This window comes from Ascaphus truei, unplaced genomic scaffold (assembly GCF_040206685.1).
Source record: "Ascaphus truei isolate aAscTru1 unplaced genomic scaffold, aAscTru1.hap1 HAP1_SCAFFOLD_1159, whole genome shotgun sequence".
NCBI classification, from domain to species: domain Eukaryota; kingdom Metazoa; phylum Chordata; class Amphibia; order Anura; family Ascaphidae; genus Ascaphus; species Ascaphus truei.
Genome location: NW_027454027.1, coordinates 85,592 through 109,360, shown reverse-complemented (window position 1 = coordinate 109,360; position 23,769 = coordinate 85,592). Strand labels below are relative to the sequence as shown.

At 57.6% G+C, this 23,769-nt stretch overlaps 1 long non-coding RNA gene across 1 annotated transcript; it reads right to left on the bottom strand.

Annotated features, from left to right (window-relative positions):
* Positions 1 to 3,374: 3,374 nt before the first annotated feature.
* On the bottom strand, positions 3,375 to 18,650 carry LOC142475318 (uncharacterized). Its single transcript, XR_012790877.1, has 5 exons — positions 18,503 to 18,650; positions 13,181 to 13,226; positions 12,961 to 13,092; positions 10,301 to 10,401; positions 3,375 to 3,394 (listed from the first exon to the last, which is right to left on the bottom strand). It is a non-coding gene; the product is annotated as an uncharacterized LOC142475318 (long non-coding RNA).
* Between the last annotated feature and the right edge of the window lie 5,119 nt (positions 18,651 to 23,769).

Genomic DNA, 23,769 nt, shown 5'->3' with positions numbered 1-23,769 from the left:
GCGCAGGGGTGTGAGCGGTGGGCGGGGTGAAACGCAGAAGTGCAGGTGGCAAAAAGGCAGAGGCGGGAGGGCGGACGAAAGGCGTTGAAGGAGGGGAGGTGAAGGGGGTGAGGGGAGGTCGGGGGGGTGGTGAGGGGAGGTGAAGGGCGGGCGGAGGGGAGGTGAAGGGGGGCGGAGGGGAGGGGAGGGGAGGAGGATGGGTGGTGAGGGGGGGTGGTGGGGGATGGTGAGGGGAGGTGAAGGGGGGCGGAGGTGAGGTGAAGGGGGGGCGGAGGGGCGGTGAAGAGGGGGCGGAGGGGAGGTGAAGGGGGGGCCAAGGGGGGGGCGGAGTGGGTAGGTGGGAAGGGGGGGCGGAGGGGAGATGAAGAGGGGGTGGAGGTGAAGGGGGGGTGGAGGGGAGGTGAAGGGGGGGGTGGAGGGGAGGTGAAGGGGGGTGGAGGGGGGGTGGAGGGGAGGTGAAGGGGGGTGGAAGGGAGGTGAAGGGGGTGAAGGGGGGGTGGGGGGAGGTGAAGGGGGGGTGAAGGGGGGGGTGGAGGGGAGGTGAAGGGGGGGAGGGGAGGTGGGGTGGAGGGGAAGTGGAGTGAGGGGAGGTGAGGGGGAGGTGAGGGGTGGGTGAGGGGAGGGTGAGGGGAGGTGAAGGCCGCTCCCTCACCCGTCCGGCCGCTCCCTCACCCGTCCGGCTGCTCACTCACCCGTCCGGCCGCTCACTCACCCGTCCGGCCGCTCACTCACCCGTCCGGCCGCTCACTCACCCGTCCGGCAGCTCCCACGTGGATCTGAGGCGGGAGGCAGCGTGTTGTGGCCGCTCCCCCGCTGTGTCCCGGGCGCTCGCTCGCTCCGCTCCCCCGCTGACTGTAGCGGCGCCGGGGGTTGGTGGAGGGGAAGTGGAGTGAGGGGAGGTGAAGGGGGGGGTGGGGGGGTGGAGGGGAGGTGAAGGGGGGGGTGGGGGGGGTGGGGGGGAGGGGAGGTGGAGGGGAGGTGGAGGGGGGTGGAGGGGAGGTGAAGGGGGGGTGGAGGGGAGGTGGAGGGGGGGTGAAGGGGGGGGAGGGGAGGTGGAGGGGAGGTGGAGGGGGGTGGAGGGGAAGTGGAGTGAGGGGAGGTGAAGGGGGGTGAGGGGAGGTGAAGGCCGCTCCCTCCCCCGTCCGGCCGCTCCCTCACCCGTCCGGCAGCTCCCACGTGGATCTGAGGCGGGAGGCAGCGTGTTGTGGCCGCTCCCCCGCTGTGTCCCGGGCGCTCGCTCGCTCCCCCGCTGACTGTAGCGGCGCCGGGGGAGTGGGGGGTGGAGGGGAAGTGGAGTGAGGGGAGGTGAAGGGGGGTGAGGGGTGGGTGAGGGCAGGTGAAGGGCAGGTGAAGGGGGGTAAGGGGTGGGTGAGGGGAGGTGAAGGCCAGTCTCTCACCCGTCCGGTGAGGGGGGGGGTGAAAGCGCGGGAAACAGGGAGACACGGGGAGAGGAGGAGGTGCGCGCGGGTCACGATGTTCGGGGAGGAAGAGGCGGAGCCTCCGGGACTGGGTGGGAGACTGAATGGGTGGGTGAGTGGGAGACTGAATGGGTGGGTGAGTGGGAGACTGAATGGGTGGGTGAGTGGGAGACTGAATGGGTGGGTGAGTGGGAGACTGAATGGGTGGGTGAGTGGGAGACTGAATGGGTGGGTGAGTGGGAGACTGAATGGGTGGGTGAGTGGGAGACTGAATGGGTGGGTGAGTGGGAAACTGAATGGGTGGGTGAGTGGAGACTGGGTGGGTGAGTGGGAGACTGGGTGGGTGAGTGTGAGACTGGGTGGGTGAGTGTGAGACTGGGTGGGTGAGTGGGAGACTGGGTGGGTGAGTGTGAGACTGGGTGGGTGAATGGGAGACTGGGTGGGTGAGTGAGACTGGGTGGGTGAGTGTGAGACTGTGTGGGTGAGTGGTAGACTGACTGGGTGGGTGAGTGGGAGACTGACTGGGTGGGTGAGTGGGAGACTGACTGGGTGGGTGAATGGGAGACTGAGTGGGAGACTGACTGGGTGGGTAAGTGGGAGACTGACTGGGTGGGTGAGTGGGAGACTGAATGGGTGGGTGAGTGGGAGACTGAATGGGTGACTGACTGGGTGGGTGAGTGGGTGACTGACTGGGTGGGTGAGTGGGTGACCGACTGGGTGGGTGAGTGGGTGACTGACTGGGTGGGTGAGTGGGTGACTGACTGAATGGATGGGTGAGTGGGTGACTGACTGAATGGGTGGGTGAGTGGGTGACTGACTGAATGGGTGGGTGAGTGGGTGACTGACTGAATGGGTGGGTGAGTGGGTGACTGAATGGGTGGGTGAGTGGGTGACTGACTGACTGAATGACAGAATGGGTGGGTGACTGACTGAATGACTGGGTGACTGACTGAATGGGTGGGTGACTGGGAGACTGACTGAATGGGTGGGTGACTGGGTGACTGACTGAATGGGTGGGTGGGTGACTGGGTGACTGACTGAATGGGTGGGTGACTGAATGGGTGGGTGACTGGGTGACTGGGTGGGTAACTGAGTGGGTGGGTGACTGAGTGAGTGGGTGACTGAGTGAGTGCGTGACTGAGTGAGTGGGTGACTGGGTGAAAGTGTCTGTTTGACTTGGTGGGTGTGTGGGTAACTGGGTGGGTGGGTGTGTGGGTGACTGGGTGGGTGGGTGTGTGGGTGACTGGGTGTGTGGGTGACTGAGTGAGTGGGTGGGTGACTAAGTGAGTGGGTGGGTGACTAAGTGAGTGGGTGGGTGGGTGACTAAGTGGGTGGGTGGTTGGTTGGGTGACTAAGTGAGTGAGTGGGTGGGTGACTGAGTGAGTGGGTGACTGAGTGAGTGGGTGACTGGGTGAAAGTGGGTGACTGGGTGGGTGTGTGGGTGACTGGGTGACAGTGCGTGGGTGGGAGACGGTGGGTGACTTACCTTGACCCCGTGGCATCTGGCTGGGGCAGGAGGTGAGTTCGGGAAGCAGGCGGGGGGGGGGCAAGAGTGGCAGGAGGCCCGCGCCGCGCTTACCCTCCGTCCGGGAGCGGCGCACGTGAGGGGGAGTGCAGGAGGCCCGGGCCGCGCCGCGAGGGGGGAGGAGCCTGGAGTTTGCTGCTGAGCAGGAGGGCCGCGCTTCCCCTCTCCGGGAGCGGCGCACGGTGAGGGTGATGGTGCGGCTGGGGATGTTGCGGAGCGTGGGGATTTGGGTGAGGTGGGGAGGGGGGAGAGAGTGAGGGGCACCGGGAGAGGAGGGGCACCGGGAGAGGAGGGGGGGGGGGGTGTGGAAGGTGAGCTGCGGTCCAACTGACAGGGGAGAGTGAGGCCAAGCAACAGTGTGTGTGTGTGTGTGTGTGTGTGTGTCGTCACTCCGCCTCAGGCCAATGAGAGGTGCGGGGGCGGGCATGCCAAGGGACCAATGAGATTTCCCCTAGGGACACAGGAGATGCAGACAGGCATACAGTGCTTTCACTAATATATAATAAGATTTTTGGAATTTTAACACAGGTGACCTGTTTTGTCCATTGTTGTTTGTGAGTATACAGTATGCAATTTCCCACAGCAGACACTCTGTCCATTGTTGTTTGTGAGTATACAGTATGCAATTTCCCACAGCAGACACTCTGTCCATTGTTGTTTGTGAGTATACAGTATGCAATTTCCCACAGCAGACACTCTGTCCATTGTTGTTTGTGAGTATACAGTATGCAATTTCCCACAGCAGACACTCTGTCCATTGTTGTTTGTGAGTATACAGTATGCAATTTCCCACAGCAGACACTCTGTCCATTGTTGTTTGTGAGTATACAGTATGCAATTTCCCACAGCAGACACTCTGTCCATTGTTGTTTGTGAGTATACAGTATGCAATTTCCCACAGCAGACACTCTGTCCATTGTTGTTTGTGAGTATACAGTATGCAATTTCCCACAGCAGACACTCTGTCCATTGTTGTTTGTGAGTATACAGTATGCAATTTCCCACAGCAGACACTCTGTCCATTGTTGTTTGTGAGTATACAGTATGCAATTTCCCACAGCAGACACTCTGTCCATTGTTGTTTGTGAGTATACAGTATGCAATTTCCCACAGCAGACACTCTGTCCATTGTTGTTTGTGAGTATACAGTATGCAATTTCCCACAGCAGACACTCTGTTGTTCCATTGGCTGCAAAGTTTATGTGTAACCAATGAAGTAATTATGCAGCCGGTCACAAAAGCTGGTTAGGCTATATAAAAGCACATTTGATGCAGCTGATTATCCCTGATGAAGTCACATATACCGCGACGAAACGCGTAGGGACTCTTATCATTATATGGACTTATTCTGCTATCTATATCATCATTCATGCTGATATTAATTAACCCAAGAATCTCCCCATGGTGAACCTGCCGATCTTGTGAGGACTGTGCTACCGGAGGCAGCGATCGCGAGATTTGGACCAGAGAGGGAACACAGTGTGACCCACACTCCTGGCGGCGGCGTTCCTGAGGACTGGCAGCGGCGTTCCTGTAGCACGGGCAGCGGCGTTCCTGAGGACTGGCAGTGGCGTTCCTGTAGCACGGGCAGCGGCGTTCCTGAGGACTGGCAGCGGCGTTCCTGTAGCACGGGCAGCGGCGTTCCTGTAGCACTGGCAGCGGCGTTCCTGTAGCACTGGAGTTCGGCGTTCCTGTAGCACTGGAGTTCGGCGTTCCTGTAGCACTGGAGTTCGGCGTTCCTGTAGCACTGGAGTTCGGCGTTCCTGTAGCACTGGAGTTCGGCGTTCCTGTAGCACTGGCAGTGGCGTTCCTGTAGCACTGGAGTTCGGCGTTCCTGTAGCACTGGAGTTCGGCGTTCCTGTAGCACTGGCAGCGGCGTTCCTGTAGCACTGGAGTTCGGCGTTCCTGTAGCACTGGCAGCGGCGTTCCTGTAGCACTGGAGTTCGGCGTTCCTGTAGCACTGGAGTTCGGCGTTCCTGTAGCACTGGAGTTCGGCGTTCCTGTAGCACTGGAGTTCGGCGTTCCTGTAGCACTGGCAGCGGCGTTCCTGTAGCACTGGAGTTCGGCGTTCCTGTAGCACTGGAGTTCGGCGTTCCTGTAGCACTGGCAGCGGCGTTCCTGTAGCACTGGAGTTCGGCGTTCCTGTAGCACTGGAGTTCGGCGTTCCTGTAGCACTGGAGTTCGGCGTTCCTGTAGCACTGGAGTTCGGCGTTCCTGTAGCACTGGCAGCGGCGTTCCTGTAGCACTGGCAGCGGCGTTCCTGTAGCACTGGCAGCGGCGTTCCTGTAGCACTGGAGTTCGGCGTTCCTGTAGCACTGGAGTTCGGCGTTCCTGTAGCACTGGAGTTCGGCGTTCCTGTAGCACTGGAGTTCGGCGTTCCTGTAGCACTGGAGTTCGGCGTTCCTGTAGCACTGGAGTTCGGCGTTCCTGTAGCACTGGCAGTGGCGTTCCTGTAGCACTGGAGTTCGGCGTTCCTGTAGCACTGGAGTTCGGCGTTCCTGTAGCACTGGAGTTCGGCGTTCCTGTAGCACTGGAGTTCGGCGTTCCTGTAGCACTGGCAGTGGCGTTCCTGTAGCACTGGAGTTCGGCGTTCCTGTAGCACTGGAGTTCGGCGTTCCTGTAGCACTGGCAGCGGCGTTCCTGTAGCACTGGAGTTCGGCGTTCCTGTAGCACTGGAGTTCGGCGTTCCTGTAGCACTGGAGTTCGGCGTTCCTGTAGCACTGGCAGCGGCGTTCCTGTAGCACTGGCAGCGGCGTTCCTGTAGCACTGGCAGCGGCGTTCCTGTAGCACTGGCAGCGGCGTTCCTGTAGCACTGGAGTTCGGCGTTCCTGTAGCACTGGAGTTCGGCGTTCCTGTAGCACTGGAGTTCGGCGTTCCTGTAGCACTGGAGTTCGGCGTTCCTGTAGCACTGGAGTTCGGCGTTCCTGTAGCACTGGAGTTCGGCGTTCCTGTAGCACTGGAGTTCGGCGTTCCTGTAGCACTGGAGTTCGGCGTTCCTGTAGCACTGGAGTTCGGCGTTCCTGTAGCACTGGAGTTCGGCGTTCCTGTAGCACTGGAGTTCGGCGTTCCTGTAGCACTGGAGTTCGGCGTTCCTGTAGCACTGGCAGCGGCGTTCCTGTAGCACTGGAGTTCGGCGTTCCTGTAGCACTGGAGTTCGGCGTTCCTGTAGCACTGGAGTTCGGCGTTCCTGTAGCACTGGAGTTCGGCGTTCCTGTAGCACTGGAGTTCGGCGTTCCTGTAGCACTGGAGTTCGGCGTTCCTGTAGCACTGGAGTTCGGCGTTCCTGTAGCACTGGAGTTCGGCGTTCCTGTAGCACTGGAGTTCGGCGTTCCTGTAGCACTGGAGTTCGGCGTTCCTGTAGCACTGGCAGCGGCGTTCCTGTAGCACTGGAGTTCGGCGTTCCTGTAGCACTGGAGTTCGGCGTTCCTGTAGCACTGGAGTTCGGCGTTCCTGTAGCACTGGAGTTCGGCGTTCCTGTAGCACTGGAGTTCGGCGTTCCTGTAGCACTGGCAGTGGCGTTCCTGTAGCACTGGAGTTCGGCGTTCCTGTAGCACTGGAGTTCGGCGTTCCTGTAGCACTGGCAGCGGCGTTCCTGTAGCACTGGAGTTCGGCGTTCCTGTAGCACTGGAGTTCGGCGTTCCTGTAGCACTGGAGTTCGGCGTTCCTGTAGCACTGGCAGCGGCGTTCCTGTAGCACTGGCAGCGGCGTTCCTGTAGCACTGGCAGCGGCGTTCCTGTAGCACTGGCAGCGGCGTTCCTGTAGCACTGGCAGCGGCGTTCCTGTAGCACTGGAGTTCGGCGTTCCTGTAGCACTGGAGTTCGGCGTTCCTGTAGCACTGGAGTTCGGCGTTCCTGTAGCACTGGAGTTCGGCGTTCCTGTAGCACTGGAGTTCGGCGTTCCTGTAGCACTGGAGTTCGGCGTTCCTGTAGCACTGGAGTTCGGCGTTCCTGTAGCACTGGAGTTCGGCGTTCCTGTAGCACTGGAGTTCGGCGTTCCTGTAGCACTGGAGTTCGGCGTTCCTGTAGCACTGGCAGCGGCGTTCCTGTAGCACTGGAGTTCGGCGTTCCTGTAGCACTGGAGTTCGGCGTTCCTGTAGCACTGGAGTTCGGCGTTCCTGTAGCACTGGAGTTCGGCGTTCCTGTAGCACTGGAGTTCGGCGTTCCTGTAGCACTGGCAGCGGCGTTCCTGTAGCACTGGAGTTCGGCGTTCCTGTAGCACTGGAGTTCGGCGTTCCTGTAGCACTGGAGTTCGGCGTTCCTGTAGCACTGGAGTTCGGCGTTCCTGTAGCACTGGAGTTCGGCGTTCCTGTAGCACTGGAGTTCGGCGTTCCTGTAGCACTGGAGTTCGGGGTTCCTGTAGCACTGGAGTTCGGGGTTCCTGTAGCACTGGAGTTCGGCGTTCCTGTAGCACTGGAGTTCGGCGTTCCTGTAGCACTGGAGTTCGGGGTTCCTGTAGCACTGGAGTTCGGCGTTCCTGTAGCACTGGAGTTAGGCGTTCCTGTAGCACTGGAGTTAGGCGTTCCTGTAGCACTGGAGTTCGGCGTTCCTGTAGCACTGGAGTTCGGCGTTCCTGTAGCACCGGAGTTCGGCGTTCCTGTAGCACCGGAGTTCGGCGTTCCTGTAGCACCGGAGTTCGGCGTTCCTGTAGCACTGGAGTTCGGCGTTCCTGTAGCACTGGAGTTCGGCGTTCCTGTAGCACTGGAGTTCGGCGTTCCTGTAGCACTGGAGTTCGGCGTTCCTGTAGCACTGGAGTTCGGCGTTCCTGTAGCACTGGAGTTCGGCGTTCCTGTAGCACTGGAGTTCGGCGTTCCTGTAGCACTGGAGTTCGGCGTTCCTGTAGCACTGGAGTTAGGCGTTCCTGTAGCACTGGCAGCGGCGTTCCTGTAGCACTGGAGTTCGGCGTTCCTGTAGCACTGGAGTTCGGCGTTCCTGTAGCACTGGAGTTCGGCGTTCCTGTAGCACTGGCAGCGGCGTTCCTGTAGCACTGGAGTTCGGCGTTCCTGTAGCACTGGAGTTCGGCGTTCCTGTAGCACTGGAGTTCGGCGTTCCTGTAGCACTGGAGTTCGGCGTTCCTGTAGCACTGGCAGCGGCGTTCCTGTAGCACTGGAGTTCGGCGTTCCTGTAGCACTGGAGTTCGGCGTTCCTGTAGCACTGGAGTTCGGGGTTCCTGTAGCACTGGAGTTCGGGGTTCCTGTAGCACTGGAGTTCGGCGTTCCTGTAGCACTGGAGTTCGGCGTTCCTGTAGCACTGGAGTTAGGCGTTCCTGTAGCACTGGCAGCGGCGTTCCTGTAGCACTGGAGTTCGGCGTTCCTGTAGCACTGGAGTTCGGCGTTCCTGTAGCACTGGAGTTCGGCGTTCCTGTAGCACTGGAGTTCGGCGTTCCTGTAGCACTGGAGTTCGGCGTTCCTGTAGCACTGGCAGCGGCGTTCCTGTAGCACTGGAGTTCGGCGTTCCTGTAGCACTGGAGTTCGGCGTTCCTGTAGCACTGGAGTTCGGCGTTCCTGTAGCACTGGAGTTCGGCGTTCCTGTAGCACTGGAGTTCGGCGTTCCTGTAGCACTGGAGTTCGGCGTTCCTGTAGCACTGGAGTTCGGCGTTCCTGTAGCACTGGAGTTCGGCGTTCCTGTAGCACTGGAGTTCGGCGTTCCTGTAGCACTGGAGTTCGGCGTTCCTGTAGCACTGGAGTTCGGCGTTCCTGTAGCACTGGAGTTCGGCGTTCCTGTAGCACTGGCAGCGGCGTTCCTGTAGCACTGGAGTTCGGCGTTCCTGTAGCACTGGAGTTCGGCGTTCCTGTAGCACTGGAGTTCGGCGTTCCTGTAGCACTGGCAGCGGCGTTCCTGTAGCACTGGAGTTCGGCGTTCCTGTAGCACTGGAGTTCGGCGTTCCTGTAGCACTGGCAGCGGCGTTCCTGTAGCACTGGAGTTAGGCGTTCCTGTAGCACTGGAGTTCGGCGTTCCTGTAGCACTGGAGTTCGGCGTTCCTGTAGCACTGGAGTTCGGCGTTCCTGTAGCACTGGAGTTCGGCGTTCCTGTAGCACTGGAGTTCGGCGTTCCTGTAGCACTGGAGTTCGGCGTTCCTGTAGCACTGGAGTTCGGCGTTCCTGTAGCACTGGCAGCGGCGTTCCTGTAGCACTGGAGTTCGGCGTTCCTGTAGCACTGGAGTTCGGCGTTCCTGTAGCACTGGAGTTCGGCGTTCCTGTAGCACTGGCAGCGGCGTTCCTGTAGCACTGGAGTTCGGCGTTCCTGTAGCACTGGAGTTCGGCGTTCCTGTAGCACTGGAGTTCGGCGTTCCTGTAGCACTGGAGTTAGGCGTTCCTGTAGCACTGGAGTTCGGCGTTCCTGTAGCACTGGAGTTAGGCGTTCCTGTTTGTTGATCACCTTTTGTTCTATTCATAGCATTAATACATTAATATTGTCTTTCATCTGGATGTTTAAGGCCTCGGCCAAGCTGCCCGCTGGCGTGCTGAGGCGTGCTGAGGCTCAGGGAAAGCAGGTGCTTTCCCTGGCCTTGTGGGTGTTTTCCCTGCGCGCCGTCAGGGGGCGGGCCAGTGACGTCACGGAGCTGGTTCGTCCTCATTGGGCGAATCGCTCACGTGACCGGCCCTGCGCTCCGGCAAACGGGGAAATTTTACATTTCCCTAAGACCTGCGCTTCCGCGCGCTTGCGGAAGCGTAGGCGAGCCCTTAATAAAGCCTGGTTTCTCGTGGCTTATTGAGGAGGCGCTTTATCTTCTTCACTTGTGATCAGGTCTTTCACCAATGCCCAACTATAACCGTGGCATGTGGGTGCGATACATATGGGGCTTTATATCGCTTAACCCTAGCCCAACTATAACCGTGGCATGTGGGTGCGATACATATGGGGCTTTATCTCGCTTAACCCTAACCCAACTATAACCGTGGCATGTGGGTGCGATACATATGGGGCTTTATCTCGCTTAACCCTAACCCAACTATAACCGTGGCATGTGGGTGCGATACATATGGGGCTTTATCTCGCTTAACCCTAACCCAACTATAACCGTGGCATGTGGGTGCGATACATATGGGGCTTTATATCGCTTAACCCTAACCCAACTGTAACAGTGGGGTGTAGGTGCAATTGGAGCTTATAGAGGTGCATAAATACATAATAAACAGTTGTTTACTCGGGATTGTGGATCGGCTGTTCTGCTGGCTCCGGTGTTTCACTTCTGACGTTGCAGTGAGGATACTCTGCGGTACAACCGGGGGTAACTCTCCCCCTTCTTGTGTCCCGAGACCTCCGAATTACATCAGGACTGGATCATCTGCCCCAGAGAGCTAACACTATCCCACACTGTGCTGTGTCAGAGTGTCAGCTCTGCGGGTTAGCGGTGTTACCTTCATGCGCTGGGATGAGTATCTCCCGAACAGGTTCCGGCTCGCAGCTTCTGTTCCCCTCAGGATTTCCACGATCTTCACACAGTGAAAGTAATGAATATCTGGGAGGAGAAGTGAGATATCAGCACTGGCTCTCACCCCCCCCCCCAGTGTCCCCCCCACCCCATGTCCCTGACAACAGCCCCCAAATCTCCTCGTGCTCCGGCATGTCATGTGTCTCCCATCCCTTGTCCCTGCCCTCCTCGTGCTCCAGCATGTCCCCCCCTCCCGTGTCCCCCCCTCACATGTCCCTGACAGCAGCCCCCGGATCTCCTCGTGCTCCGGCATGTCCCCCCCTCCCCCCCTCACATGTCCCTGACAGCAGCCCCCGGATCCCCTCGTGCTCCGGCATGTCCCCCCCTCCCTTGTCCCCCCCCCTCACATGTCCCTGACAGCAGCCCCCGGATCTCCTCGTGCTCCGGCATGTCCCCCCCTCCCCCCCTCACATGTCCCTGACAGCAGCCCCCGGATCTCCTCGTGCTCCGGCATGTCCCCCCCTCCCGTGTCCCCCCCCCTCACATGTCCCTGACAGCAGCCCCCGGATCTCCTCGTGCTCCGGCATGTCCCCCCCCTCACATGTCCCTGACAGCAGCCCCCGGATCTCCTCGTGCTCCGGCATGTCCCCCCCTCCCGTGTCCCCCCCATCCCCCCTCACATATCCCTGACAGCAGCCCCCGGATCTCCTCGTGCTCCGGCATGTCCCCCCCTCCCGTGTCCCCCCCTCCCCCCTCACATGTCCCTGACAGCAGCCCCCGGATCTCCTCGTGCTCCGGCATGTCCCCCCCTCCCGTGTCCCCCCTCACATGTCCCTGACAGCAGCCCCCGGATCTCCTCGTGCTCCGGCATGTCCCCCCCTCCCGTGTCCCCCCCTGCCCCCCTCACATGTCCCTGACAGCAGCCCCCGTATCTCCTCGTGCTCCGGCATGTTCCCCCCCTCCCGTGTCCCCCCCTCCCCCCTCACATGTCCCTGACAGCAGCCCCCGTATCTCCTCGTGCTCCGGCATGTTCCCCCCCCTCCCGTGCCCACCCTCCCCCCCTCACATGTCCCTGACAGCAGCCCCCGGATCTCCTCGTGCTCCGGCATGTTCCCCCCCCTCCCGTGTCCCCCCCTGCCCCCCTCACATGTCCCTGACAGCAGCCCCCGTATCTCCTCGTGCTCCAGCATGTCCCCCCCTCCCGTGTCCCCCCCCTCACATGTCCCTGACAGCAGCCCCCGGATCTCCTCGTGCTCCGGCATGTCCCCCCCTCCCCCCCTCACATGTCCCTGACAGCAGCCCCCGGATCTCCTCGTGCTCCGGCATGTCCCCCCCTCCCGTGTCCCCCCCCCTCACATGTCCCTGACAGCAGCCCCCGGATCTCCTCGTGCTCCGGCATGTCCCCCCCTCCCGTGTCCCCCCCTCACATGTCCCTGACAGCAGCCCCCGGATCTCCTCGTGCTCCGGAATGTCCCCCCCTCCCGTGTCCCCCCCATCCCCCCTCACATATCCCTGACAGCAGCCCCCGGATCTCCTCGTGCTCCGGCATGTCCCCCCCTCCCGTGTCCCCCCCTCCCATGTCCCTGACAGCAGCCCCCGGATCTCCTCGTGCTCCGGCATGTCCCCCCCTCCCCCCCTCACATGTCCCTGACAGCAGCCCCCGGATCTCCTCGTGCTCCGGCATGTCCCCCCCTCCCGTGTCCCCCCCTGCCCCCCTCACATGTCCCTGACAGCAGCCCCCGTATCTCCTCGTGCTCCGGCATGTTCCCCCCCTCCCGTGTCCCCCCCTCCCCCCCTCACATGTCCCTGACAGCAGCCCCCGGATCTCCTCGTGCTCCGGCATGTCCCCCCCTCCCGTGTCCCCCCCTCCCCCCTCACATGTCCCTGACAGCAGCCCCCGTATCTCCTCGTGCTCCGGCATGTTCCCCCCCCTCCCGTGTCCCCCCCTCCCGTGCCCCCCCTCCCCCCCTCACATGTCCCTGACAGCAGCCCCCGTATCTCCTCGTGCTCCGGCATGTTCCCCCCCCTCCCGTGTCCCCCCCTCCCGTGCCTCTCCCTCCCCCCCTCACATGTCCCTGACAGCAGCCCCCGGATCTCCTCGTGCTCCGGCATGTTCCCCCCCCTCCCGTGTCCCCCTCTCCCGTGTCCCCCCCTCCCCCCTCACATGTCCCTGACAGCAGCCCCTGTATCTCCTCGTGCTCCGGCATGTTCCCCCCCCTCCCGTGCCCCCCCCTCCCCCCCTCACATGTCCCTGACAGCAGCCCCCGTATCTCCTCGTGCTCCGGCATGTTCCCCCCCTCCCGTGTCCCCCCCTCCCCCCCTCACATGTCCCTGACAGCAGCCCCTGGATCTCCTCGTGCTCCGGCATGTCCCCCCCTCCCCCCTCACATGTCCCTGACAGCAGCCCCCGTATCTCCTCGTGCTCCGGCATGTTCCCCCCCCTCCCGTGTCCCCCCCTCCCGTGCCCCCCCCCTCCCCCCCTCACATGTCCCTGACAGCAGCCCCCGTATCTCCTCGTGCTCCGGCATGTTCCCCCCCCTCCCGTGCCCCCCCCTCCCCCCCTCACATGTCCCTGACAGCAGCCCCCGTATCTCCTCGTGCTCCGGCATGTTCCCCCCCCTCCCGTGCCCCCCCCTCCCCCCTCACATGTCCCTGACAGCAGCCCCCGTATCTCCTCGTGCTCCGGCATGTCCTGCATGGCCTGGTTTATCCGCTCTCTGATCTGCAGTACTCGGCTTTGCCACTTGAGGGCGCAGTGCCGCCTGTCCACCAGCCAGTCTGTGCACAAAACAGCAGAGGGGGCAATATAACAGCACGGCCATCTTTAGCTGACCCTAACCACCTCCCCCCTCTAGGTGGCACTCACCAAGCAGACGGCTGGTCTGGATGTCAATGGGCAGGTTCTGCAAGTCCTGTGAGACAAACAAGCACAATGTCAGTGCGTCCCCTCTCAGGCCCTCCCAGGCTGTGTGACTGTGTCCCTCTGTCCCCTCCCAGGCTGTGTGTCACTGTCCCTTTGTCCCTTCTCTGGCTGTGTGTAACTGTCCCTCCCAGGCTGTGTGTCCCTCTGTCCCTCCCAGGCTGTGTGTCCCTCTGTCCCTTCCCAGGCTGTGTGTCCCTCTGTCCCCTCTCTGGCTGTGTGTCACTCTGTCCCCTCTCTGGCTGTGTGTAACTGTCCCTTCCCAGGCTGTGTGTCCCTCTGTCCCCTCTCTGGCTGTGTGTAACTGTCCCTTCCCAGGCTGTGTGTCCCTCTGTCCCTCCCAGGCTGTGTGTCCCTCTGTCCCTTCCCAGGCTGTGTGTCCCTCTGTCCCCTCTGGCTGTGTGTCACTCTGTCCCCTCTCTGGCTGTGTGTAACTGTCCCTTCCCAGGCTGTGTGTCCCTCTGTCCCTCCCAGGCTGTGTGTCCCTCTGTCCCTTCCCAGGCTGTGTGTCCCTCTGTCCCTCCCAGGCTGTGTGTCCCTCTGTCCCTCCCAGGCTGTGTGACTGTGTCCCTCTGTCCCTCCCAGGCTGTGTGTCCCTCTGTCCCCTCTCAGGCTGTGTGTCCCTCTGTCCCTCCCAGGCTGTGTGTCCCTCTGTCCCTTCCCAGGCTGTGTGTCACTGTCCCTTCCCAGGCTGTGTGTCCCTCTGTCCCTTCCCAGGCTGTGTGTCACTGTGTCCCCTCTCAGGCTGTGTGTCACTGTGTCCCCTCTCAGGCTGTGTGTCACTGTGTCCTCTCTCAGGCTGTGTGTCACTGTGTCCCTCTGTCCTCTCTCAGGCTGTGTGTCACCGTTCCTCCTTCTCCTTCCGTGCACCCTAAAACTGGAACAACCTACCAGAGACTCTCACATCCACCACCAGTTTAAGTTCTTTCAAATCTAAGGCTGTCTCACACTTTAATCTGGTCTGTAACTGTTACATACGCTCATCTTATCTTATCTTATATAAAAGTGAAAGCACTGTATGCCTGTCTGCATCTTCCTGTGTCCCTAGGGGAAATCTCATTGGTCCCTCGGGCCGCCCGCCCCCGCACCTCTCATTGGCCTGAGGTGGAGTGACCACACACACACACACACACCGCTCATCGGGACCCGCGCGCACCTCCTCCTTTCCCCGGGTCTCCCGTGCTTTTTCCTCCCCCCCCCTCCCCCTCCTTTTTAAGGCCAAGCTGGCGGGGGCAAGTCCTCTTTGCCACCCGCCAGCTAATTGCTTTGGAGTTCTCCCCGCACTCTCCTGGACCCGAGGCCACGTAAGTACAGCTTCTCCCCCGGGGGGGCCTTCCTTCTCCCGAGTGGGAGCATAGTGTGGGGCAGAGGCCCCCCCCCTCTCCTACCCCTTTGGGGCCACGGCGGACGCCCGGCGGGATTAGTGGTCTCAGGGCAGAGGGGTTTGTGTGCGTGGGGGGGGCGTCCGGTGGAAGCACGCGACCCGCACAGGCAGTGTCGGGTAGGTGTGGGACTGTTTGCCATCGTGTGCGGCCCGCGCGGGAGGCACACAAGTCACCTACGGGACACGGTCAGGTCCCCCTCCCGGTACCCACGGGGTTTCCCGCAGCCAAGGGGCATGCGGCGCTTGCGCTCCTTTCACGGTGGAGTTAAAGGCGCACAGCGGCGGTCCAGCCATGCGGCTGGAGAGGAGGCTGCTCCCGCGCTCTCCCTTCCCACACCTTTCAATTACGGGGGGTCGTTGGGAATGTTTGCACTTAGGTGCGAGGAGGGGTGCACTGGGTAGATATTGGTAAATCTATATAGGGATTTATGTAGGGGATAGAGGTGTGGATTCATGTGTTAGCAGTAAAGTAGATGTGGGTATTTATATATGTGGATGTGTGTTTGTAGGTAGGTATATGTATGTGTAGGTATATATATATATACCTCCTGCCCTTTGCCCCTCCCTGCCCTTTGCCCCCCGCCCCTCCCTGCCCTTTGCCCCCCCGCCCCTCTCTGCCCTTTGCCCCCCCGCCCCTCTCTGCCCTTTGCCCCCCCGCCCCTCCCTGCCCTTTGCCCCCCTGCCCTTTGCCCCCCAGCCCTTTGCCCTCCCCTCCCCCCTTCCACTCCATGCCCCCCCCCCTTCCACGCCCGGGCAACGCCGGGTCTCTCAGCTAGTAATATATATTTTCTTTAACTGTGCACGCAATGTATATATTGTATACCCTGTTCATTTATGTAACTGTATTTGTAACCATGTATTATTTGTTTTACTCTGTGCCCAGGACATACGTGAGAACGAGAGGTAACTCTCAATGTATGACTTCCTGGTAAAATATTTTATAAATAAATACATAAATAAATAAATAAACTGCGTCACTCTGTCCCCTCTCAGGCTGTGTGTCACTGTCCCTTCCCAGGCTGTGTGTCCCTCTGCCCCCTCTCAGGCTGTGTGTCACTGTGTCCCTCTGTCCCCTCTCAGGCTGTGTGTCACTGTGTCACTGTCCCTTCCCAGGCTGTGTGTCCCTCTGTCCCCTCTCAGGCTGTGTGTCACTGTGTCCCTCTGCCCCCTCTCAGGCTGTGTGTCACTGTGTCCCTCTGTCCCCTCTCAGTCTGTGTGTCACTGTGTCCCTCTGTCCCCTCTCAGGCTGTGTGTCACTGTGTCCCTCTGTCCCCTCTCAGGCTGTGTGTCACTGTGTCCCTCTGTCCCCTCCCAGGCTGTGTGTCACTGTGTCCCTCTGTCCTCTCTCAGGCTGTGTGTCACTGTGTCCCTCTGTCCCCTCTCAGGCTGTGTGTCACTGTGTCCCTCTGTCCTCTCTCAGGCTGTGTGTCCCTCTGTCCCCTCTCAGGCTGTGTGTCACTGTGTCCCTTCTCAGCTTCTGTGTCACTGTGTCCCCTCTCAGGCTCTGTGTCACTGTCCCCTCTCAGGCGGTGCGTCACTCTGTCCCCTCTCAGGCTGTTTGTCACTGTCCCCTCTCAGGCTGTGTGGCACTCTGTCCCCTCTCAGGCTGTGTGTCCCTCTTTCCCCTCTCAGGCTGTGCGTCACTGTGTCCCCTCTCAGGCTGTGTCACACTGTCCCCTCTCAGGCTGTGTCACCATGTCCCCGCTCAGGCTGTGCGTCACTGTGTCCCCTCTCTGGCTGTGCGTCACTGTGTCCCCTCTCTGGCTGTGCGTCACTCTGTCCCCTCTCTGGCTGTGCGTCCCTCTGTCCCCTCTCTGGCTGTGTGTCACTGTGTCCCTCTGTCCCCTCACTCTGTCTCCTCTCAGGCTGTGTGTCCCTCTGTCCCCTCTCTGGCTGTGTGTCACTGTGTCTCCTCTCTGGCTGTGTGTCCCTCTGTCCCCTCTCTGGCTGTGTGTCACCCTGTCCCCTCTCTGGCTGTGTGTCACTCTGTCCCCTCTCTGGCTGTGTGTCACCCTGTCCCCTCTCTGGCTGTGTGTCACTCTGTCCCTTCTCTGGCTGTGTGTCACTCTGTCCCCTCTCTGGCTGTGTGTCACTCTGTCCCCTCTCTGGCTGTGCGTCACTCTGTCCCCTCTCTGGCTGTGCGTCACCCTGTCCCCTCTCAGGCTGTGTGTTCCTCTGTCCCCTCTCTGGCTGTGCGTCCCTCTGTCCCCTCTCTGGCTGTGCGTCCCCCTGTCCCCTCTCTGGCTGTGCGTCACCCTGTCCCCTCTCTGGCTGTGCGTCACCCTGTCCCCTCTCTGGCTGTGCGTCACCCTGTCCCCTCTCTGGCTGTGCGTCACTCTGTCCCCTCTCTGGCTGTGTGTCACTGTGTCTCCTCTCTGGCTGTGCGTCCCTCTGTCCCCTCTCTGGCTGTGCGTCCCTCTGTCCCCTCCCTGGCTGTGCGTCACCCTGTCCCCTCTCTGGCTGTGCGTCACCCTGTCCCCTCTCTGGCTGTGCGTCACCCTGTCCCCTCTCTGGCTGTGCGTCACCCTGTCCCCTCTCTGGCTGTGCGTCACCCTGTCCCCTCTCTGGCTGTGCGTCACCCTGTCCCCTCTCTGGCTGTGTTTCACTGTGTCCCCTCTCTGGCTGTGTGTCACTGTGTCCCCTCTCTGGCTGTGTGTCACTGTGTCCCCTCTCTGGCTGTGTGTCACTGTGTCCCCTCTCTGGCTGTGTTTCACTGTGTCCCTCTGTCCCCTCTCAGACTGTGTCACTGTATCCCTCTGTCCCCTCTCAGGCTGTGTGTCACTGTGTCCCTCTGTCCCCTCTCAGGCTGTGTGTCACTGTGTCCCTCTGTCCCCTCTCAGGCTGTGTGTCACTGTGTCCCCCTGTCCCCTCTCTGGTTGTGTGTCCCTCTGTCCTCTCTCAGGCTGTGTGTCCCTCTGTCCCCTCTCAGACTGTGTCACTGTATCACTCTGTCCCCTCTCAGGCAGTGTCACTGTGTCCCTCTGTCCCCTCTCAGGCTGTGTGTCACTGTGTCCCTCTGTCCCCTCTCAGGCTGTGTCACTGTGTCCCTCTGTCCCCTCTCAGGCTGTGTGTCACTGTGTCCCTCTGTCCCCTCTTAGACTGTGTGTCACTGTGTCCCTCTGTCCCCTCTCAGGCTGTGTGTCACTCTGTCCCTCTGTCCCCTCTCAGGCTGTGTGTCACTGTGTCCCTCTGTCCCCTCTCAGGCTGTGTGTCACTGTGTTCCTCTGTCCCCTCTCAGGCTGTGTGTCACTGTGTCCCTCTGTCCCCTCTCAGGCTGTGTGTCACTGTGTCCCTCTGTCCCCTCTCAGACTGTGTGTCACTGTGTCCCTCTGTCCCCTCTCCGACTGTGTCCCCTCTCAGGCTATGTGTCACTGTGTCCCCTCTCAGGCTGTGTGTCACTCTGTCCCTCTGTCCCCTCTCAGGCAGTGTCACTGTGTCCCTCTGTCCCCTCTCAGGCTGTGTGTCACTGTGTCCCTCTGTCCCCTCTCAGGCTGTGTGTCACTGTGTCCCCTCTCAGGCTGTGTGTCACTGTGTCCCTCTGTCCCCTCTCAGGCTGTGTGTCACTGTGTCCCTCTGTCCCCTCTCAGGCTGTGTGTCACTGTATCCCTCTGTCCCCTCTCAGGCTGTGTGTCACTGTGTCCCTCTGTCCCCTCTCAGGCTGTGTGTCACTGTGTCCCTCTGTCCCCTCTCAGGCTGTGTGTCACTGTGTCCCTCTGACCCCTCTAATGATGTGTGTCACTGTGTCCCTCTGTCCCCTCTCAGGCTGTCATTGTGTCCCAGTAAGGCACTTCAGTTGGTTACGTCACTTCCTGGGTGCCTTATTGCGCGGGTAGGTTTAGAGGTGGGAGTCAGCGCGTCACCAGTGACGTCACACGCGTTCTCACCTGCATCCCGGCTCCGTTGCTGTTAATCGCTTCACAGGACACGTGTACATGCAGGCACAACTCGTCGCGTCACTGCCGAACACGTCACGTTCAGTCCCCGCCTATAAGGAGAAAAAGCCAATGAGAAAAGGGGGCGGGCTGGTCTGGTGACTTGTGGCTTCCTCACTCAAATGCAAGACCTGCAGTAACCCAAAAGTGCCGGAAGAGGGCAGTGTTACACAGGGAAAGTCCTCACCCCTGTAACTGTGTGTGTGTGTGTGTGTGTGTGTGTGTGTGTGTGTGTGTGTGTGTGTGTGTGTGTGTGTGTGTGTGTGTGTGTGTGTGTGTGTGTGTGTGTGTGTGTGTGTGTGTGTGTGTGTGTGTGTGTGTGTGTGTGTGTGTATCTGTGGTGTGTGTGTGTGTGTGTTATTACTAGTATTATTAATGTGTTATTATTATTAGTATTATATGTGTATGTGATACACACAGATAGAGATGTGTTTTTGTTATTATTATATGTGTTTGTGATACACACAGATAGAGGTGTGTTATTAGTATTATTAATGTGTTATTATTATTATTAGTATTATATGTGTATGTGATACATATATTATTATTATTAGTATTATTAATGTGTTATTATTATTATCAGTATTATATGTGTTTGTGCTACACACAGATAGAGATGTGTGTGTGTTATTATTAGTATTATTAATGTGTTATTATTATCAGTATTATATGTGTTTGTGCTACACACAGATAGAGATGTGTGTGTGTTATTATTATATGTATATGTGCTACACACAGAGATGTGTGTGTGTGTTATTAGTATTATTAATGTGTTATTATTAGTATTATATGTGTATGTGATACACACAGATAGAGATGTGTGTGTGTGTTATTATTATAATATGTGTTTGTGATACACACAGATAGAGATGTGTGTGTGCGTTATTGTTAGTATTATATGTGTTTGTTATACACACAGATAGAGATATGTGTGTGTGTGTTATTATTATATGTGTATGTTATACACACAGATAGAGATGTGTGTGTGTGTGTGTGTTTTTGTTATTATTATATGTGTTTGTGATACACACAGATAGAGGTGTGTTATTAGTATTATTAATGTGTTATTATTATTAGTTTTATATGTGTATGTTATATACACAGATAGAGAGGTGTGTGTGTGTGTTATTATTATTATTAATGTGTTGTTATTATTATTAGTATTATATGTGAATGTGATACACACAGATAGGTGTGTGTGTAATATATTTAAGGCTCATATTAAAAACACATTCAGCACAGATAGCCATATAGGGCGCATATAGAACGAATTAAAAATATTTTAAAGCTGTCCTAAAATAGTAGTATCTTGCATATGCTATACATCAATGCATAAGCAAATCCGAATGATATATTCTAAATTTCAATTCGGCGCATCTTAACTACATATATTAACCCTATAATCATAATTGGGCATATTTATTTAAATATTTTCAATACGTTCTATATGCGCCCTATATGGCTATCTGTGCTGAATGTGAGCCTGAAACATATTTGTTTTTAATATGAGCCTTAATTATATTTACTTTTTCTGAGCTTGAGGTATTTTATATTTTATATTATATTGTATATGTGTCCAATTAGAGAGACTAATCCGACCCCTCTATCTACATATGTGACGATTGTATTACACAGCCAATGATATGTTATTAGGGGGTAGGGCTTAAGGGTAAAGTCTTAGTATGCAGCCAATCATCACTCCTGATGAAGCCGTATGCACAAAACGGCGAAACGCGTACTGTCTAGTCAGATAGTACCCAGAGAGAGAACACCGAGAACCCACTCCCACCATCGAGTCCGGAGGTTTCAGACGCACCGGAAGTGACGTGAGCCCCCGGCGTGGATGAGGAAGTGTTCCGGAGGACAATGAGGAACCCAGGAGATCGCGACTCTCTGTGTACCTGTTACCCGCTATTGATTACGCCTATTTTGTTCATCCTAAGTGTAAGCCTCCATTTCTATATTTAACCTTCTTAATATAAGTACCATCTACACTATATGGTCTTTTTCTCTCTTTTATGGAGACTGTTAGCTGGTGGTTGCTGCACATTGATTGGGAACTTCCACCTCTCTAAGTTGGATGAATGCTAGTAAGTGTTTATTCGTGTGTTTCTTGTGTGAATAAACTACAATTTATTTTATTTCCCGCTTTTGTTCAATCAAAGGATCCAGGTATTAATGGGTCAATAAGCATTGGTCTCCTGTGACATTGATATTATTAAGCAGATGAATCCCAGATGGTATGGTACATAGAGAACTTGACTCACAGAAACACTCATGAATAACCGAGTCCTATTACAGGTTTCTTGTTGTGTTTCCCAATATTACACTTAGCCCACAGATCAACCGGCATTCTCCTCAAGGACCTAAATATGTTAACCTGTACTGCACTGTGTGGGCTTGGTGTAATATACAATGATACAGTGAGTAATTGAAATACATTTGTACTCAGTTGGAAGTCTTTTTCTTGAACCGTCGGCGTGCTCCAGTCTTTAGAGATATCCAATAGCAAAAGGTGTGTATGACGATCCACAAGCATGGGAGGAAAAAGTAGTAGCTGGACTGTTAAAAAACAGGTACAAAAATGCTTTATTGGTGGCACATGAAACCAGCAAGGAGAAGAATCCCCTCCGACGCGTTTCACGCGACGTGCGCGCTTTATCAGAGTAAAAACCACATAGACAAGCATTCCTAAAATACCCAAGACTCCCCTATTCCGTAGTCAATAGAAATAGAATATATCGGGGGCGTGTCCAGGAAGCCAACAGGAATGGCTGTGTAAGACAGGAGCTCCGTGGACCCTGATAACCAAAGCTTACTAAAAGCGCCTTTCCCCCCAACCCCCAGACCCCCAAAATCCCAGTAATAGCTGCCGGAACAAGCAGAGATGAGTTCCAAACAAAAAACGCAACCCGCACACGGGGTTACGAAGTTCTTTTCCCCCTCACAGAAAAATGCTGAGGGGACCGGCAAATCACAAGATGGCGCCGGAGCCTCAAACGCACGAGGCACAAGGCCACAGGCCCAAGAGCGCGACCGAGGGGAGGACTCGCCTAACCCTGAAGCTACCCTCACCCAAAGCATGATGAAAAACATGTTAGACAGCCTACGCGTGTCCATCCAGAGTGATCTGCGGGCAGCGGTAACGGAACTGCGCCAAGATATCACGGGACTAACCGAACGCACGACCGCACTGGAAGAAAAAATGGGAGAAACGCACCAGGCACAATCGGCCGCAGAGAATGAGATATTCAGGCTGGGACGGGAGATAAGCAACCTAAAAGACACGCTGGAGGATCACGAAAACCGTGATAGGAGGCAGAATATCAGGCTAAGAGGCATCCCTGAGTCTGTCCTCCCCGGCCAACTGCAGGCATATCTCACTGACCTGTTCACATCTCTCTGCGCTGATCTGGAAATAAAAGACCTGGAGATGGACCGGGCCCACCGCACCTTGGGACCGCGTTCAGATGACCCAAACAGGACAAGAGACGTCATAGCGCGTCTCCACCGGTACACGATCAAAGAAAAGATCATGCAGGCTAGCAGAGCAAAAGAGCCTATAACATTCCGGGACGACCATCTCCAGGTCTATAATGACTTGTCAAAAATAACAGTGGACAAGCGGCGAGATCTCCAACCACTAACCAGACTAATGCGGGACCAGGGGATTAAATACAAGTGGGGCTTCCCCTTTAAATTGATCGTGAACCGAAACGGGAAATTTCTTACGATCTGGCACCCCACAGAGATGACCCGCCTGGCCAAAGCTGTGGGCCTCGACCCCCCCTCGGCGTGGGACTCGGATACATCCGAGACCCGGAGCAGGGACGTCGACGAACCAACAGTGAGGGCATCGCAGCGCCTGGCGGGCCAACGGCTGCAACAAAGATAAAAAACTCAGGACTTACCTTGGTTCACATGTTCCCAGTTACAAGTTCAACCCTAATCTGACCCTATCCTGCAGTGTCGACGACGGAGGCCCCGGAGACCCGATGCCAGATGGAATGAGTGGACGCAGGACGAGACTACAACGACCCCGAGGAACCAAGCATCCTGGAAGCAAGCCGTGCAACCACCTACGGAAAGATCCATCGGCTCCCGAGCTGGTAGCAGTGCAGAGGCGGATAAAGATGGCCGCCGATGTGACCGGGACTTCCCCGACTCCCCGGATCGGCTACCGGGACCCAGCCTTCGGGGTGGGGGGTTTCGGTGGGCGTGTGGGGGGGGGGGAGGCTGAAGAGGATTGCGCCTGTCCCCCCCTCCCCGTGTTGTATTCCTTTTCCGGCCGCCTCCTGGTCCCCTCTCCTGCCCATGGGGGGGGAGGGTCCTTGGAGACCTAAAAGCGGGAGGCTGCGGAGCTGACTCCAAAGGAGGTATAAGACCGAAAGTCGGAGACTGTGAACTGATCCTCCAGGCAATCGTGAGTACGGCGACCCGCGGGCCCCGAAACCAGAGCTCTTAAAGAGATAGGCGCCTGACATGGCCTGACAGGCCTCCACGGCCAATGGGCTGAGAGCTCACTGTGAACACACTGTCGGTATGCCTACCACTACACCAGTGTACAGACATGTCGGGCAAAACAAATATTAACGGGGCTACTCCCCCCCTTGTGTGCCCGTGCACCCCCCATGTCCCTGCTCCCTTCCCCGCCTCTCCCCCCCCCCTCTCCCTCATACCCAACAAGAAGCTAAACTCGATAGGGAGCCCATTTAATGTGTGAGGCTGGTGAACGCCGGGGCGGGTTTGGGAGCCGAGACAAGACCCACCCCTTATGGCAAAACATACAGAATCACATATAAAGACTCGCTGTGCCTGGTAGAACTATCAAACATATAATAAGCGCATATACTGCTATGCTTGTCTCACAGGGTGTAAAGAAGGAGAGGATATAATACAGAGGATGTAGACACCCTCTCCCCACCTATCCTCCCTCCCCCCTCCCCCCCCTCCCCCCTCCCCACTTCCCCCCCTCCCTCCCCCCCCCCCCCTCCCCACAATACACCCCCCCTCCCCCCCCACCCCTCCCCTCCCTCCCCCCCTTCCCCCCTCCTACCTCCCTTCCCCCCTCCTACCTGAAGAGGTTGCATGCTCTTCTGCCAATTACCAACCCCTCCCATGAGCAGACCTGAATCAAAGTCTAGATCACACACAAGGCAATAAACATATGCGACACAAAAATATAAGTGAGGGGACGCGGCCCCCAAGGCAGCGAAACC